The 17,669-nt window shown below is 44.1% G+C and overlaps 1 protein-coding gene and 1 non-coding gene across 2 annotated transcripts in view; both read right to left on the bottom strand.

Annotated features, from left to right (window-relative positions):
- The window catches only part of MB21D2 (Mab-21 domain containing 2), a 114,957-nt gene that overhangs the window by 35,877 nt on the left and 61,411 nt on the right, over positions 1–17,669 (bottom strand). The gene's annotated exons all lie outside the window — the stretch shown is intronic.
- On the bottom strand, positions 7,363–7,567 carry LOC122492501. Its single transcript, XR_006299676.1, has one exon. It is a non-coding gene; the product is annotated as a small nucleolar RNA SNORA73 family (small nucleolar RNA).

The raw sequence follows: 17,669 nt of genomic DNA, 5'->3' as shown, positions 1-17,669 counted from the left end.
TCTGAATAATGCATTGACACGTTTCATTTTAAGCACTGTTTGTGTTCCATCCCACACCCCCCAACCCCCCTCGAGCTAATTACCTCGCCATTTTGAGCACCCAGCTGTTGCTGTCTGAAACCTGACCTTCACTGTGAAGAAGCTCACAGCTGCAGTGAGCTGCCTACCTAATAATTCAGGGGTTCTTATCGGCTTCATACCTCTCCTTCCCTCAACCAGCATGGTGAAACAGGCTGGTTTCCCTAGTTCCTTCTCCCCAAACCATCTGTCTCTCTGCCAAAATGAGAGGAGGTGGGCCAGAAGCAAGGGGATTATACAGGAGCCAGTCAGAATGCAGGATCTCAGGCTGCCTTAAGGCCTACTGGATCAGGGTTTGTGTTTTAACAGGAGACCCAGAAAATTTCACAGGTGCCAGAATGGGGCATAAATCCCAAAGAGTTTTCATCCATTCAATTTGAGAACCTGACCTAAGAATACGAGAGGGCCAAGCTGATCAGGCAGGACAGAGTGATATTGGAAAAGCAGTGTGGTGTGAAGGAAACAGCCAGCCCCCATGGAGCCTCCCTTCCTGATATTCGTGCCCTTGTGCACTCCCTTCGAACAGAGTCAGGTCTGTGTGGCAAACTGCATGTGTAAGAGTGACATTATGCAACTTTGGAAGTGAGGTCATAAAAGGCATTTAACATTTTCCTGCCTTGGTCCTTTGGATCACTTACTCTGGGGGAAGCTAGTCACCATGGTGTGGGCACCTGGAAGAACTTGTGGAGAGGCCCACGTGGAAATGAACTGAGGCTTCCCCCCGCCATGTCAGCACCAACTGGCCAACCAAGTGAGTGAGCCAGCCTGTAAGTGGAACCTCCAGCCCCAGTCAAGGTTGCAGATGACTGTACAACCAATGTCAAATCTGTACCTTCATGAGAGGCCCTAAGCCAGAAGACCCCAGCCAAGTCAATCCTACATGCCTGGCCCCAAGAAGCTGTGTAAGATCATCCATGTCCGATGCTGCTTTAAGCCACTAAGTTTGGGGATAATTGGTTACTCAGGCATACATAACTACAGCAAGGATAGAGAGTGGGGTCTGACACTGGGCTCCCCCAACTGGCAGTGGATTTCCTCGGTCACCTCACCCTCTCGGTGTCTCTGATGCCTCATCTGTAAAAGGAACAGCTACAGATTATCTGATCTCTGACACCTTTGAGTATAAAGTTGACACTACGATTTTATATATCACTAAGACAAAGCATCACCAAATTCACACCCGCTCGATTCTAAAATGCAGATTAATTTTAGAGATGTAGAACTGTGGGGAAACATGCATCTTAAAAAGGACAAAATACAGTGTTATACTTGCTCTGCCCGCCACGTGGACACATTAGAAGGATGGATGGTGTAACAGATGAGAAGGCGCCCGGAGGGAACTCTTGGACAGCATCCTGAAGCACCACGGCTTGAGAAAGGGAAATGACATTATGGTTCCAGACCAGCTAATTAAACTGGCTTCATCACCTCACTTGCCTCAGGCTCCTATCACAATTTATGCTCAAAATGACTGTTACAAAGCCCAACTGAGAGGAAAAAACCATCAAGGAAAACCATTTATGGCAGTGCTCCCTAAACTTGCTTGAGCATTAAGAAATCACCTCGTATATTTGTTAAATATACACCCAGGCCCCTTGCTACAGACTTTGATTCAGCAAATCTGGAGCAGGCATTGGATCTATATTTTAACAAGGGCCCCAGGCCGTTCTCAGGAACACAGGTTTTAAAACACTGAAACACAGTAATACCCATCCACTTGCTGGTATTTTTCCTTGCATTGAATCATAATAGAAAACTACAAACCTGGACTGCCTTAGCTATGTCCCCAAATAAAAAAAACAAAAACAAAAACAAAAACAAATGCCTTCAACCCAGTATAAGATTTTACTGAAGGTCAATGTAAAAAAGCTGTCTCATCAAGGAGAGTTTGCCATTGGCTGGGAAGCTTATGGAAGCTATGGAAAATACTATTCTTCAATGTTTACAGTACGAAAATCAGCATAATAAATATACTAAAGACTGTATCTCCTGACAGGCTGACCTGTTTCCTTTTTTATCAGTCAATGCAAGTTGCTAGGCAACCATTTTTCCCTTTTTTGCTTAGACTGCCAGGAATCTTTCACCTAAAATTCATGCCTCAAAACAATAACAATATTAACAATAGTTACATACCTTGATCAAAAAAATTAAACAAACAGAAAAAAAAAAAAAAACAGAACTTCTTGTGACATTTGGCTTTGTCCTGTATTGTAATGGTCATCATGTTACACTCAGGTCTTTTTTTGAGAACTTCCAGTCCTTTTGGAAGGTAGGATTTTATTTTATTTTATTTTTAAAGTTTATTTATTTAAGGGGGTGGGGGGGGGGTGGGCAGAGAGAGAGGGGGAAGATACCAACCAGGTTATATGCTGTCAGCACAGAGCCTAACACGGGGCTGGAACCCATGAACTGTGAGATCATAACCTGAGTCGAAATCAAGAGTCGGATGCTTAACCAAATGAGCCACTCAGGTGTCCCGGAAGGGAACAAATTTTAAAATCAATACTGTCAGTTTTGTTTTTTTTGTTTCTCATCACATTTAGACTAAGCAACCACAACTCAATATCCAGCAACACTTCAAGTTGCGAGGGTTTTCTCTTCTCATGCCAGTCTCTTGGCCAGCTTTTAAAACACCGCAGGAATGCTAACTGTATCCTGGCAAGGAGACTCTGTTCAAGCCAAATATTTAAGAGAATAAACAGAAAATAATTTTAGAGCATCTCTAAAAAAGTCTTCTTGTCTTTCTCTGGTGGATAACAGAATATTCTGACAATCTGACCCAACTAGGGAAGCATATAAAGCCATTAAGATCCTTCCCTACAAAAACGAAATGAAACAAAACGCCCCTAAAACCAAAATGAAAACAAAGAAAACCCTGCACTTCATTTTTAAACATCTTACTTGTGTGCCTTCAGTTTTGCAACAGAAATTCATCCTTGACCTGAACTTCCAAATATCCCACAAACAATAATTAAGTCACTCGAACCCTGCTGTGTAAAGGGCATTTTCTGACAGATGGGAAACCAAGCCAGAGCACAGGAAAAATTTGCACTCTTCCCCAGCCTCATGCAGTAAGGAGATTAGAGGCAAGGATTTCCATAACCATCCCTGGAAACTGGGGTGCACATAGAATCTCAAAAGGGCATGCCTGCATCATCAGTACTTTAGAGTACTGTGACACATTATTGTCCCAGTGAAGATGTCCAGTCTCCAAGAATCGTTTCCTACCTTGCTGACTGCCCAGGCTGACTTCCCCGTTTTCTGCTGAAAGGTCTTTTTCTCTGTGAAGTCCTCCAGACTGCCATCCTCCTCCCACCGGGGCTAATCCCACGGTCATCCGTCTTCCCGTGACACCCACAACACAACACCACAATCGGCTGTCTCCTCTGTTGGTCTCTGCTGCTGGATCCAGCTGCTTGAGGTCAATGATCCCAGTTAATTCACCTTTGAATCGCAGGGCCAATCAGATTACCCGGTACACAGTAGGTGCTTGGGCAATCTGTGTGAATGAAAGAATCTAGTTCAGGGACTCTTGGGTAACCTCAGATTCTCTCATTTATGCAAATAAGGGCATGAGGCCCAAAGAAGTGAGGTGATTTTTCCCAAAGTCACACCAGAAAAGGAAAGAGGACACACAAAAACCCAAAATCTTTCCTTGCCAACCTGTTGTTTTCCATTATGCCTCCTTCAGGTACATGCCCTTCCCTCTGTGTGACCCTGGTCTCCTGTCACCACAGCTCAGGCCTTCTGGCTTAGCCTCCCCCTCCCCCACCATTTCTCAGCCCAGAATGAGGTTCCCAGGGATGCCTTCCAGCCTGGGGCAGGCTCCTTGCTTATCTGCTCCTGCATCTCCCAGAATCATGTTCATTTCTTTTGGAAAGTGTAGCCCAACTTGCAGTTTTCCTTTCAAACGTGAAATTATTTTATGAAGGCCTATCTTTCTCACTACAATAACAGGGCATGTCTTTGTTGTTGTTGTTCACTGCTCGGTCGCTAGTGGCTAGCACAGGATGCCTCCCTAAAATATTTGTTGAATGAACAAATCATTTTGGAACTCTCTGAAAATAGGCAGTGGGTCTGTGGTGCAAATATTCTGTCTCATGAACAGCAGACATACAATAAAAGGGGCAGATCATTCTGGCACAATATTAAAAAATATCTCTATTTTTACACTCAGATAATTCACTTTATAAATAAGAAGTAGCCAGTCCTTAAACACAGATGTCCCTGTTTCAGATTCTGGGAAAAGCTGGCAGCCTTTCTCTCAGTAGGATAACGAGGGTACATGCTAGATATTTTATCATGGGAGTAAGACAAATGGGGACCACCAATATGATGCTCACAGAATTTCTTTCCCAGACAAATTGAGATGTCTGTTGAATTATGTAAACCATTGTTTTCTATCACAGGAAGAGATACCTGACAGGATTATTCTTATTTGATATACCCATGGTCTTCAAAAAATTTCTTTTAAAAAAAAATTTTTTTAACGTATATTTTTGTGAGAGAGAGAAAAAGATGAGTGGGAAGGGGCAGAGAGAGAGGCAGACACAGAATCCGAAGCAGGCTCCAGGCTCTGAGCTGTCAGCACAGAGCCCAATGCAGGGCTCGAACTCACAAGCTGTGAGATTGAGATCTGAGCATAAGTCAGACGCTCAACTGACTGAGCCACCCAGGCACCCCTAAAAAATTTCTTAAAAGTATACAACCAATGTTTGCAAATTTTATTCCACTCAACCCAGAGAAAGTGCCAGGTCACATCTCTGAATCTCAAACCACTTATGGACTCCAGAAAAGAAATGACAGCAATTGGATGTAATCTCTTAAAACATTTCAACAGTCTGTTGGTTTCTAAAAGTTTTAGACACCAAAAATTGTTTCTAGTCCTAACTCTGGCATTAAACTAAAGAGTTAAATGGATCACTTCTATTATTGTTTCTGGCTATTTTTCACCTGTTTAACTATAAAGAGAAACTCTGCCAATTTATAGATATACTACCCTTGATCCTATAACTCATGGTGAGAAAACTGCCCTCCTTTGGGAGAGCAAGAAGAAAGTGTTGAAAAAGCCCTCTCCCTCGACAAAAAGCTTTTGATTACAGAACGTCACTATTTTGGGAATGTTCTTAGCACATCCCGGTGAAGTACCATCATATCCTCTCCTCCTTGCAGCTTGGAAAAATGTCATACCACTCCTAAGTTGGGGTGTCTCAGAGGTGTTGGAGTGAGGCAACACTGAGGTCAGAAACTATGGTTATATACTCTGATTTGTCTTTGAGCAGATGTAATTGAGTTATAAATCGAGACCTAATTATAAACATAGTGCAACCCCTCTCTAGCCCTCCACTTCTTTTAATATTAAATAGGGGCATTATTTGAAGGTCTCCTTTATTGCTAGCATTCTGTGACTTTAACTTTGACTCTACTGAACTCCAGAGATAATCTCAGAACTTTTCTCTGGAAAAGTGGGGAAACGACCAGATGCCTCAAGGGGGCTGATTCTATCTGTTCTACCTCTGCTATAGATACCCAACACTGCCCCACATCTACCCCCAGCCAGTGCTTCACAATGGATCTCTAATAATTGTGAAGGTAATCTGGATGCTTGTTATGGGCTGAATTGTATTCCCCTCAATTCGCTGTTCTGAAGCTCTAACCCCCAGTATCTCCAAATGGGACTATATTTAAAGATGGGGCCTTTAAAGAAATGATTAAGTTAACATGACACCATTAGGGTGGGTCCTAATCCAATTTGTCTTGTGTCCTTATAAGAAGAGGAAGTGGGTGGGGCACCTGGGTGGCTCAGTCACTTGGGTGTCCAACTCTTAGTTTCTGCTCAGGTCATGATCTCAAGGTTGGTGAGTTCAAGCCCTACCCATATCGGGCTCTGAACTAACAGTGCCTCCTGTGTGCCCTCTCTCTCAAAAATAAATAAATAAACAGTTAAAAAAAAAAAAGAAGAAATTGGACAAAGAGACATGAGGAACTCATGTATAGAGAGGAAAGGCCATGTGAGGATACAGTGAGAAGAAAGGCATCTGCAAGACAGGGAGAGAGGTCTCAGGAGAAACTAAACCTGCTGACACCTTGATCTTGGATTCCCAGCCTCCAATACTGTGAGGAAATAAATCTGTTGTTGAAGCCACCCAGTCTGTGATATTTCATTAGAGCACCCCTAGTCAACTAATACAGTGCTGATTGATTCACTGCTTTAGATAACAACTTGGATCACAGATGTGTCTACATCTCTCCTTTGTCTAATGGGAAGACTTGAGTTCTAAAGCAGGAAAGTGACTTTTCCAAGGTCACATACTTGCGTGGTACCAGAAGAAGACTTCAGATCAAAGCTCATGGGGGATATAGGAACACTCAACACCCACCCCCAACCCCCAGACTTTTTCTCTTTATTTTTTTTTTTCAACGTTTATTTATTTTTGGGCAGAGAGAGACAGAGCATGAACGGGGGAGGGGCAGAGAGAGAGGGAGACACAGAATCTGAAACAGGCTCCAGGCTCTGAGCCATCAGCCCAGAGCCCGACGCAGGGCTCGAACTCACGGACCGCGAGATCGTGACCTGGCTGAAGTCGGACGCTTAACCGACTGCGCCACCCAGGCACCCCAGACTTTTTCTCTTTAAAAAATGCAGATCACAGGGGTGTCTGGGTGGCTGAGCATTCAACTTTGGCTCAGGTCATGTCTCGTGGTTCACAAGTTCGGGCCCTGTATCGGGGCTCTGTGCTGACAGCTCAGAGCCTGGAGCCTGCTTCAGATTCTATGTCTCCCTCTCTCTCTGCCTCTCCCCCACTTGGACACTGTCTCCCTCTCTCTCAAAAATAAAATAAAACATTAAAAAATTTTTTAAAAATGCAGATCAGGGGCGCCTGGATGGCTCAGTCGGTTGAACGTCCGACTTCAGCTGAGGTCATGATCTCGCCATTCCTGAGTTTGAGCCCTGCATTGGGCTCTGTGCAGACAGCTCAGAGCCTACAGCCTGTTTCAAATTCTATGTCTTCCTCTCTCTCTCTCTCTCTCTCTGCCCCTCCTCGACTCACGCTCTCTCTCAAAAACAAATAAAAAAACAAACAAAACAAAAAAAAATGCAGATCATACAACAAACATTGACACTTGGCAGAGACATCCAGATGGTATACATCACAGAAGTTATACCCAGTATTTAGTCACGATGTCTGAAGAACTAATTTTATTTGTTTCTTTTGTTTGTTCTTTTTTTGAGGATCACAGTCCTATTTAGGAGCTTACTAAAAATTTACCTTTCCATATGCTACATGTTGTCTGTGTGATTTACCTCCTCGGTCATTGTACACAGATCACCAAGAAACTGTAAGAATATACAGGTGCAGACTCAAGGTCCAGCTCTATCACCACCATTGTGGAAAAGCACTGTACATCACAGGACAGAGCCCCAGTCTCCTTTGTGGCACCTGGACAGTGCCCAAGGACAGTGACCTCCCAGGAGTGTCCACGTTGGATAAAGAAGTGATTTTATTTAGGATTAGAATATTTCACCGAAGAACTAAGAACACGTCTTTAAAATACGCTCTGCTTGTGCCAGAACTCTGTCAGCATCTACTGAGTGGAGTGTGGGACTAGGACTTCTTCCTTCATTTTAGAAGGCCAACAAGTGTCCCCCAGAGTGCTCTCCATAGCTATCAATTCTCCTCTGTGCTCCTTCCTTTCCCAAAAGAGCCTCCTGAGATCTGTATACATGGGGAGACACTTAAACAGAAACATGCCTAATTTTGAGACTAATACCAGGCAGTAGACTCAACATTTGCATTGGAACCTCTCTTCTCTGTTCTTGGTCCCACGCGATGCCTGAACAGACAGTCTCAAGCCCTGGTCTGATGTGGGATCCATGCCAAGCACAAAATGGAGCTTGTAGGGGGCATCGAGCTGCAGATCTGACAACAGTTTTTCATTCCAAGGCATGCTCCCCTATCACGGAAGACGTTAAGATGAGGCCCTACAAGAGAACTAAACCAAATTAAATCTTCATGATCAGAACTGAAATAAGGGGAAAGTGTTCTAGTTCACTGGTTCCCAAACAGTACTCCTTGGACAAGCTCAGGCTGTCTACATCTGAATCCTCTCAAAGGGGTTTTTGGAAATGGAAATTCCAAAACCCTGTCCTTAGAATGTTCCATTTCATGGGCCCGTGTGGGGCCTTCGATCGTGGGTTTTCAAATGATCCCCCAGTGATTATATCATTTGGAGAACACTCAAAACTGCTGTAGATTTTCTCAGAGTTGAAAGAAAACAACAGAGAAATAGCTGGTGTCTATAAATCACAGTTTGTATCATTGAGTCAGTAACATCAACGACGTGAAGCATAGGCCCGGAGCTCTTTGGGGTTCGTATCCTTTCATTTCTATATTACTTTGTGTGTTATTACATAACACAACACCCAGAACTTAAAACAAGCATTTCTTATCTTTCAGTTTCTGTAAAGTGGGAGTTTAGGCATGGTGGGGCTGGGTATTTCTAATGCAGGGTCTTTGGTGAGGCAGCTGTTAAGTAATTAACTGAAGGCTTGACTGGGGTTAAATAATCCATTTCCAAATTCTTGACCAGAGGCCTCAGTTTCTCACCACATGGGCATCTCCATAGGACATCCTAAGTGTCCTCATAACAGGGCAGCTAACTTCCCTTGGTGTGAGTGATCCAGTAGAGAGAGCAAGGAGGAAGCCATGGTGCCTTTTATATCTAGTCTCTAAAGACACACATTGTCATCTTTACTTTTTTCTACTTGTTAGAAATGGGTCACTAAGGCCAACCCACATCCAAGGAGAATAGGCTCCATCTTCTGAAGGGAATGTCAAAGATTCTGTGGGCATATTTTCAACTACCATGATTTCCAGTGTCTGTCAATGTCTGTCATATTCTGAGAATGGAATGGAAACTAGAAACACAAAAGCGTCTACGGTCTTGACCTCATGAAATATGGGAGCAGGAATGAAAGAAAGAAGCAATAATAGAACCAAAAATATATGATTCCCCTTTTATGAAGTCAAGCTAGTGAATGCGCAGTTAAGTTAGGGACAGAGGCAGGGAAGTGTACTAAATTAGAAGTCAAAAAGGCTTGGGTTCTTGGGCGATAAAAAAAGCGTTGGGTTTGAAATTCTGCTTTCCCAGTTTGAGCTAGTTACACCATTTAGTCACTGAGCTACTACTACCCTCTCTCTTTACAAAATGAACAGGACTTACTTCTTCATGGTGGTAAATGAGCGGACTTGGGGGCAGGGATGCTGTGAAGTCAAAGACAGAACCCATGCAGTACTGGGCAAATAGCTAATGGGTTTACATACTAATAACTATGATTGTCACCATGTTTGTTGTAAGTGAGGGTATACGTATCAGAGGGTAATGAGGTCAGCATGCCAGGTCGCTTAATTCCTTTTGCATATATCCTCTCTGGATTTGTGTACTTTCCCTCCAGGGGCAAAGCAACCCTTGGGTGCTAAGGAAATCCTATCAAAAGGGACACTCCTCTTCCTGCTCCAAACTGTGTTTTCTTTCTGATGTCCTGTCTTACCCGCGGCATTCCTAGGAATTATGTCTGGGTAGGCCCTGTAAAATGTACCTAAACTGACCAAAGCCACCTGACCAGGTAACTTCTCTCAAGGACTAATAATTGCTCCCCTGAAGTTTTAAATGCCCATTTATATTGGCAGGGGTGAGAGGAAGGAACTGCAAATAAATATGGACGTTTCTGGAAATATTTTGTGCTTGCAGGTATGTCTCCACATGAATATTTAAGTATTATTTGCATATAGATATAAGCGGACATGGAAACAAAATAGTGAGAGAGAATACTACCGTCATCAGAATGGGAACTTCCTCAGAGCTCCAGAGAAAAGAATTTGACTCAGAGTACAGCTGTTCAACATAATGTCAATCTGGGGCACCTCAGTGGCTCAGTTGGTTGAGCGTCCAACTTTGGCTCAGGTCATGATCTCATGGTTCACGAGTTCAAGCCCCACATCAGGCTCTCCTGTCAGCACGAACCTGCTTCAGATCCTTTGTCACACCCCCCTCTCTCTGCACCACCCCACTCGTGCTCTCTCTGTCTCTCAAAAATAAATAAACATTTGGGGCACCTGGGTGGCTCAGTCAGTTAAGTGGCAGACTTCAGCTCAAGTCATGATCTCACGGTTCACGAGTTCAAGCCCTGAGTCAGGCCTTGTGCTGACAGCTCAGAGCCTGGAGCCTGCTTCGGATTCTGTGCCTCCCTCTCTCTCTCTGTCCCTCCCCCGCTCAAGCTCTGTCTCTCTCTGTCTCAAAAATAAATAAACATTAAAAAAATTAAAAATAAATGAATAAAAATTTAAAAAAAGAGAGAGAGAATGTCAATCTATGCAGAAAACAACTTATAACCACCTCAGAGTATGAAAGCGTCTAAGAAATCTCATTCCCAATTCTTTTTCAAATCCCTTTCTCATCCTCTCCTTCTCCCCAGTGTTTTTGGACTCTTTGAAGAGATCCAAGAAATTCCACAATTTCGGGAAAATGCACTGTGGCGAGACATGTAATATTAAACCACCCTATGACCATGATGGAGAAAAAAAAATAAACAATGAAAAAATACCCATGTAGAGATAAAAAAAGAGCTTGAAAAACCAGTACTCAAAACTTTTCCAGGCCTAAGGGGTGGAGGACATACCTAAATCAAGAAAAAAAAAAAAAATGTATCTTCAGCCAGTAAGTCAAAAACCCAAAGGACCATTACTAGAATAAGTCTAAATGCCCCCTGCAGACATAAAAGATGATCATGAGAGGGAACACAAAGCTAGAGGTGTTCAAGTTTTAGAAAGCCACCTGTCGTGTTCCCCTTTTTGCAGAGAATAAAGGAAGAATGACTGAAATTAGAAACACTTGTACTCATTCCACATTTTGAAAGCCAACTATGGGGGCCAGAGTTTTGTTCAAAATGAAAAAGAAAATCAAAGCTCCTTTAATTCCACCACCATAACTCTGTGTTCGAAGGTACAGCAAGGACTTTCCTTTTCCTTTTTTTCCCTTTTTTTCTTTTCTTTCCTTCCCTTTCCTCCACCCCACCACCACACCAGGCTCCCTGTGGATGGAGTCATGGTATCTAGGACGATTTATCAGGAGATATTCCAATTTAAATTATGACTTAATCCCACAAAACCCAGAAGACCAAGAGTCTGTTCTCATTTTGTCTGAAACACATGAGCGAGGTTTTGTGATAGGCAGTGTCTTGTGTGTCTTGCAGTAGAAGGTAACAGGCGAGACTTCCTGGGATGACCACACAAGAAAAACCTGCTGAAATGTGACACTTGTACGGGCCTCTGAAGCTCCCTTGTTCGGTAGAACAGGCAGATAAATCAGGGGTTTCACTTAAACAATTGCTGAACAGATGAAAGCCCAGAATATGAGATTTCAATTGGTTGGGACAATCTCTTAGAAACTTTTCCCATCTTGGAATTGCTTTATACAAATACTTCCCTATACCGCTGGCTGCCCCCAAGTTGTTCCTCTAAATTATCACCAAAGCTGATAGACAGGATGCAGGTTGTAGCAAATATTTTACAGAAGTCATAATCGGCAAATCATGTGTAAAATGAAAAACAAAACAAAACAAAAAACACCTAAGTTTTAGATCAGAAAAGACCTGGGAATGAATTCACAAATTCTGTCATATAGTAGCTGATTGACTTAGATAACTAATACCTCTGGACCTTAGTTTCCTGCATCTGTTTTAATTAATTAGTTTTTAAAAAGCCCAACAGATTATTGTGAAGACGAACTAAGCAGCTCTGTGAAAAGCACTTTGAATGAAGTATGGGAGCAACAGCAGTGAATGAGACCAGTCTCTGATCTCTAATCATCCCTGGGACTAGCTAGAAAAACAACATATACATGCAAAAAGACAGGGCAGGGGTGGTAACCAAAACCCAATGTGGTCCCCAATGACCTCACTTTCTGTTAGTCACATCTTCGAGTGGTCTTCTTCCACAATGTACCATGGTTGGTCAATGGGCCCAACAGAAGTGATGGGTTTTACTTCCAGGATTAGGTTACAAAAGGCACTGCAGCTGCCATCTTTGTTTGTCTTTCTGATCACTCACTTTGGATAAGCCAGCTGCTGTGTCATTGAGCAGTCCTATGGAGAGGACTGAATAGAGAAGATCTGGGGTCTCTTGCCAAAAGCCCCATGAGTGAGCCTAGAAGTGGATCCTCCACCCCAGTCAAAACTTCAGATGGCTGCAGTTCTGACTGACAGCCAGACTACAACCTCAGGAAAAATCCTGAACCACAACCACCCACCTAAGTCACTTACGGATTCTTGACCTTCAGAAACTGTGGGAGACAATATATGTTTGTTGTTTTACATTGTACAGTAATCTGTTACATGGCACTAAATAACCAATACATTCGGCCACACTAAGAGCTGCAAGGTTTGGTAGAAGAAATCCCTGAAACCTGGGAGTTCTTAGTCACACAAGCAGGTTTTGAAGGGAGGATGAGTTTGTGAAGGGTGGGGGACTCCATACTGCAGACATTAATAATGCAGACACAGGGGCAGGGAAGTGTCAGCCAAGGGTTTTCTTCTGACTCGGGCAATAGAGTAAGGGTCCTTGAGCAAGAGGGTGACTAGGCAGTAACCAGGATTGGGAGATTTGATTGGTGGGCACAGACAACATAAACCCAGAAATTCACACAGGAGCCTTTTGTAATGATCCAGAGGAGGAAATAAAAAGCAGAACCAGAGAGCAGCTGAGGTAGGAATGGAGAACAAGAGGGATGTCGTGAACACAGTTCAGCATGTCAACCCTGGCCTCTCACAGCCGCCTGCCAGAGACCAAGGTTTCTGAATACTCACTCGTCCATTTAATCTGTGTGCATATTTAGTCACGTGCCTGAGGACAAAGCTACCACGGGACACATAGTTCAGTCAAGGCGCCACCATTCATGTATATAACATGCTGTTCTGGTATACAATACATTGCCTACAAAATTAATGCCATAAATATTGTAGACATTATAGACACAGAATTAGAGTAAATGGGTAAGATCTGTTTTCCCTTAAATCACCTCAACCTCAAGAACTGACTCCAAATGACACTGTTATCTTTAATAAAGTCAAATACTAATAAAAGAGGACCCACTGTTGGAGTGATCCACAGGCCTTTCAAAAACAATCCTTCACAACAGTGGCAGGTCTGAGGAGGAAAGCACGGAGAAATGATATTGGTTTTATCAATCTTGTCCGGTCATCCTATGTAACAGGAGAAAAATCATCAAAATGCCAAAGGAGATTCAAAGCACATTTAGATTGTGGGATATCTGGGATCTCAGGGAAGTGGATGCCATCCAATTACTCAGAGGTTTTCGAAGCTGCCGCCCACGTTGGGTGCATTTAGGGCCATTCTAGTGAAATGGACAAAAGGGCCCTACTCTATGGCAGATGGTCCTCAATTAACAGTCTTAAGGGACTGGAGGAAAGGAAGCCACATGCCACTGGGGTGAAAAAAGCACACCCAGATGCACAAGGCTAGTGCCCACCTGGTTTAGTGCAAGTCCGACAGAGGATCAGTGGGCTCACACTCATTTCATTGCTAGGGAAACTGAGGCTGCTCTGGCCCAGGTCACACAGACTGGAGAGTAGATCAGGACTAGCATCCTGGTTTCTTGAACTCCAAGCCCAGCAGTCTTTCTGTTTCACGTGATCCCACAGTGGAAAGGAGGAAGATAAAGAAACAGTCTTCCAAAGAGTCTCCGATGAATGAACTGTGCTCAGAGATTTACTGATCCCATGCAGAAACAAAACCTGAGCCCTTTAACTCAGCAAATGTCAAGCATCTTCTACACAACCAGCAGTCTGCACAGTCCTGTGAGATAAGGATTGGTATGTGAGCTGAGGGAAGCAAGGATTGGGGCAGTCTAGCAGAGACAGAAAGTGGTCACAGCCGACTAACCAAAGGCTGACTATTGGGGGGAAGGGGGAACAGACCTAATGGAACAGGTGACATTCAAAGGCCAATTAGTGTCCTGATAGGGAGGCAGTGGCAAAGGCCATTCACAGAGCCTGGAAGACTGGCTCTGTGGTGGCCTGAGAGGGAGATTCCCGGGAGACCAGGTGCAAAGGGAGGCTCAAGCCAAGTTGAAGACGTTTGGGATTCCAAAAGAAATTTGAACCTTACCTTACAGATGGTGGGGAAACATGTATGCTTTTACTAAGGGAGTAACATGATTCAACCCTGGCCAAAAAAGTGGCTCAACCAGCCACTTCTGGAGCTTGCCAGAGGCTTGCCCGCCACTAAGTCAGCCCTTTTGGTGGAACTACAAAAGACAAACACGAAAGCAAGCTCCTTCCTGTCTGAAAGCAAGCTCTTTCCTGTCTCCGGTATGTTGCAGCAGAACGCTGATCAGGCTTCCCATGAGGCAAGGTGCTAAGAACCCAGCCTCAGTAGCCTGTGCTTCTCCTCCACCTGCTATGATGACCCAGGACTGTCACCACAGTCCAGGGGCCAGCTCTGCAACCGCATACCGTGCTGGCACTACAGAGATGCACCCTTCTCGGTTCAAAAGCAATCGAGGTAGGGACATTTGCTCATGAAAATTGGACTAGTTAAATTCACAGAAATATAAACATATCTCTGTTTGGGTGACACTAAAATCTGTCAGAGGAAGTGTGTACATCATGCACATATAAACCAGAGCTGGTGAGGGATGAAAGTGCTCTGGACATTGAAACAGAACACCATGGGGGCGCCTGGGTGTCTCAGTTGGTTGAGCGTCCGACTTCGGCTCAGGTCATGATCTCGCGGTTCGTGAGTTCAAGCCCCGCGTCGGGCTCTGTGCTGACAGCTCAGAGCCTGGACCCTGTTTCAGATTCTGTCTCTCTCTCTCTCTCTGACCCTCCCCCATTCATGCTCTGTCTCTCTCTGTCTCAAAAATAAAAATAAATGTTAAAAAAAAAAAAAAGAAACAGAACACCTGTATTCCCATCCCGGCTCTGTCACTTAGCAGCTATTTTGCTTTCCTGAGCCTTGGTTCTCCCATCAGTAAAAGAGAAGTAAATACCACCCTCCTTGTCCACTGGTCAAGAAGACTATGGGAGAGAGGTGCCTACACAGTCCCCAGCCCAGGCTTGCCAGCAGCCACGGATGGCACCTTTCCAAGCATATCCTGGAACTTGCCTGCCATGTGTAGACTGAGTCCAAACCACCCGACTTGGGCCAGAGCACCTTGCTCTCCTGACTCCTTACAAACTGTGCTCACTTCATCTACTGATTATGAAACATGCTCTTCTGGACCAGAGCTGGATATCCACTCAATTCTGTTCCTTCTATGTCTGCCTCCCTTGGCCAGAACCCTACACCAAAACCACCTGAATGGCTTCCTCCCCCCACCCAGCCAGGCCTTCTCGCTTACCTCATTCCTGCCTCTGTGGTAATCCGGCCTGGATACACAATGCCCATGAATGTTCAAGTTTATTTTTATTTTACTTTCAGCCTTTTAGGAGGGAATGAGTTTAGACAGTTCGTCTCCCTGCAGCACTCCATACCTTCCCCTCTCCTTCCTTTTCACAAACTGACAGATGGGTAAATTAGCAGATGATGCCACATAGCTATCGTGATGCCAAAGCTCTAGATGCAATCCCCAAACACAGGTGAGGGAGGTAAACAACATGGCACCACCCACCTCTGTTTACAAGCAGATCTCTGCCTTCCCCCCACCCCCATCATTTCTCCCCTCTGGCAAATGGAGCCAACAAAACCCAGTGAGCGAGATCAGGTGGAGTCCGAGGATACCCCTACTCTGTGCTCCCAATTTCCAACAGGTTGGGAACTCCAGAGGGAGATGAGACGCGTCAAAACCCTTCCCCCCAACAGGACCCCTTCCCCACATTAACTCCCATGGCCAATCCCAGCCTGTTCCTTCACAAGGACACCATTCTTACCCACCACATTTTGCCTGAAAAAGAGAAAGCTGAATAAGCAAAGAGCCTCTCTTTGATCTGTAGGAGAAAGTCCACTTCTAAGCCTCCCCTCTATCAACCAGGCAGCTGGCAGCCTCTCTCCTTATTTCCTCCAACGGAATGCCAACAAGACGAAAGCTCTGGCCAGTCAGTTCCCACTTGGAACTTTTACAATTGGTGATTAACAGCCTCTTAAATAAGAATGATCCTCTACTCACTATAGACTTGGCTGCTAAGTAAATCTGATTCAAAATTAAAAGAAACACATGTATTCATTGTCCCATTTTCTTGGGAAGCTCGAAGTTGCAGACTAAGTGATGAAGAAGCATAAAGAATTGTGGCAGAAGGATCATAGGGTGACCAGCACACATTCTTCAAATGACATAATTTACTGAGTAAGGTTTTCTCCTTTTGTATTTATGAGCCAAGGAAAAAGAAACTGCAACCACTTTCATCAGTTACGAATCACAGGAAGAACAATGCACCATCCCTAACTCAGGCAAATGGTCTTGGCATCCAAAAAGACTCTCTTGTCCCAGTACGGAGTCACTGGTGATCTTTGTGGTAGAGCCCATCTTGCATCAATAATCACGACTGCCATTTGCAGCACACTTCCTCTCCATCCCCTGCCTTGGTGGGCATCCACATCTATGCTCCAGTCATAATAAATTTCTACCACAGGACAGGAGGGTGGCAAAGGTGAGGAAATTCTAGGCCTCCTTAGTCCATAATTCATATCTCAGCTGTTAATGTTTCTTCACCCTGCCAGGTTGATAATCTCTGCCATCCACTCCCCCCACCATCCCCGCCCCCCAAGCACTGTGAAGGCCTCACTGGAAGGACGTGTCAAATTTCACTCTGGTCACTCCCTTTGCCCTCCACCAGAGGCTTCAAACAAGTAGTACACAAGAGTCCACATCCGCATTATAGTCTAAAATAATGCCTTTAGCCAAATCATTATAAAGATCTCATTGAATACCCAACCTTCTCAACTGTCTGAATTATACCGTAATCATAGCCATCACCTAATTCTATCAGTTATGTTATAAAACTTATAGCATATCTTAGTATTTCATAAGTCTTTCTCCCATGCACATTTGATATGCATATAACCACTGTAATAGAAGCAATAGTAAAGACATTAAAAAACAGTATTTATTAAGTACTTACTAGATGCCAGGCTTAGAGCACTTCATACATATTATTTCAGTAGATTTTCCTAATAATCCTATGGCGTAGGCTGTTTTGGCATTTTGTTTTATTATTTTTTTAATGTTTATTTATTTTTGAGAGGGACAGAGTGACAGTGAATGGGGGAGGGACAGAGAGAGAGGGAGACAGAGAATCCGAAGCAGGCTCCAGGCTCTGAGCTGTCAGCAAATGACACAAACCGCGAGATCATAACCTGAGCTGAAGTCAGACACTCAACCAATTGAGCCACTCGGACACCCCGGTTTTGTTTTATTTTTATATCTAATTACCTGGTACAGTTCTCCTTCTTTCTCATCCTCCCTCTGCCACCCCCACCCCCACCACACCACAACCACATGCTCGGGTCAATGTGCTCACGTGCATAGAGACAAATCCACACCACTGATCCCCCTCCTCATCCACCCACAGTATT

The sequence above is a fragment of the Prionailurus bengalensis genome, chromosome C2 (assembly GCF_016509475.1).
Source record: "Prionailurus bengalensis isolate Pbe53 chromosome C2, Fcat_Pben_1.1_paternal_pri, whole genome shotgun sequence".
In the NCBI taxonomy this organism is placed as follows: domain Eukaryota; kingdom Metazoa; phylum Chordata; class Mammalia; order Carnivora; family Felidae; genus Prionailurus; species Prionailurus bengalensis.
This window is presented reverse-complemented; position numbering and strand designations above follow the sequence as displayed.